The sequence below is a fragment of the Microtus ochrogaster genome, chromosome 5 (genome assembly GCF_000317375.1).
Source record: "Microtus ochrogaster isolate Prairie Vole_2 chromosome 5, MicOch1.0, whole genome shotgun sequence".
Taxonomy (NCBI): Eukaryota; Metazoa; Chordata; class Mammalia; order Rodentia; family Cricetidae; genus Microtus; species Microtus ochrogaster.
In genome coordinates, this window is record NC_022012.1 from 2,425,195 (window position 1) to 2,426,677 (window position 1,483).

The following is a 1,483-nucleotide window of genomic DNA, read 5'->3' on the forward strand; positions in this document are numbered from 1 at the left end:
GAGAGGGAGGGGGAGAGGAGAGGGGGGAGGGCGGGAGGAGTGGGAGGCTGGGAGGAGGCGGAATTTTTTTTTCTCAATAAAAAAAAAAGAAAATGACAGCTGAGATCTAGGAGGCTGAATCACCATGAGGACAGAGCCCTTAGGCATCGTGTCCATTCCTACAGCACCAAGAGACACACACAAGGGGAAGCTGCCTTCTACAACAGTACTGAGTTCTGCATTAGAGACTTATGCAATCCAGTAAATAGAATAAACATGTCATTATATTCAGATAGCCAGTTAGCTTCACTGGCATTACTGGTCTGCTACTGCTGCTTATTTAATATACTTATATTTTCCTATTTACTATTGCTATTTCACCACTATAAAATTCAGAGACAGGCAAAGCAAAGGAACAAAAGCAATGCTACTCTAAGCCTCGAGACACAAGTGATTTATGTTGCATTCTGCAGAATTAGCAGAGGAATGAGAAATTGTCTCCAGCTGACACCTTACTATCAATAGCAACTATAATGCAGGGAACTTCACTATGGTCCAGTTTCCCATCCAACCTTCATATTCACTAACGGACACAGTCATAATGGCAGGCAATGCTAAATAGTTTACCAAGGAATGTAGAAACAAGTTTATAAAGTAAAAATGCCAGCATATGAAACAGATTGAGGAAATTTTATATTTAAAAAAATCTTGTTTTCCTTTTAGACATGCTCTCCAAACATTCGTTGCTTAAGAGAACTTAAATCATGAAAAGACAGCCAACAATTTTAACCCAGTAAGTGTGCTAAAGGGTAGCTGCTCCATGTGGTTTTCTCAACCCAGGCATTCATCCTTAACCCTTTGCTAAAAACAGACTACAGAATTATGTCTAATGCCTGTGACAGACATGCAGGTGAGAAATGAAGGACAGACATTCCCTCGCCCCGCCAGCATCACACACTAGAGTGCAGTAGACAGAAACAAAGCAGCACACAAACGGGCAGTGTTCTGTTCACTTCACAGTCTGAACATGTTTTCACCCTCACAAATGTGCAAATAAGCAGATGAGTATTAGGCAGTTCTGAGTTATTATAACAAGAAAGCAAGAAGGAGGGTAACAAAAAGATCCTCTGAACATACTATCAAGAAAATGCTTTGATGGAGAAGAGACTTCTAAGCTGAGATGCAAATGACAGAAGTGAGACTTAGTAATTGCAGAGAGAAGCCTTTCGGGGAAGAGACCCCATGAAAACCTGTCTCAAATGGGAAGCCCAAGTGGCTGCATGGTTAAGGAAGGAAGCCAAGTCTTACCTTTCCAGATGGATGGCTTCACAGTATGGAGCATGCTCAAATGGGGCAGGAGCATGGGAGACCAGGAAAGAAGCTGCACACATACACAATGCTAAGGCTTTAGTGCAGGCAAAATGAGCCATAATGTGACATGGAAGAAAGAAGGAAGGAAGGAAGGAAGGAAGGAAGGAAGGAAGGAAGGAAGGAAGGAAGGAAG

The 1,483-nt window shown here is 42.2% G+C and overlaps 1 protein-coding gene across 4 annotated transcripts in view; it reads right to left on the bottom strand.

Annotated features, from left to right (window-relative positions):
• The window catches only part of Dync2h1 (dynein cytoplasmic 2 heavy chain 1), a 220,582-nt gene that overhangs the window by 50,024 nt on the left and 169,075 nt on the right, over nt 1-1,483 (bottom strand). The window lies entirely within an intron of this gene.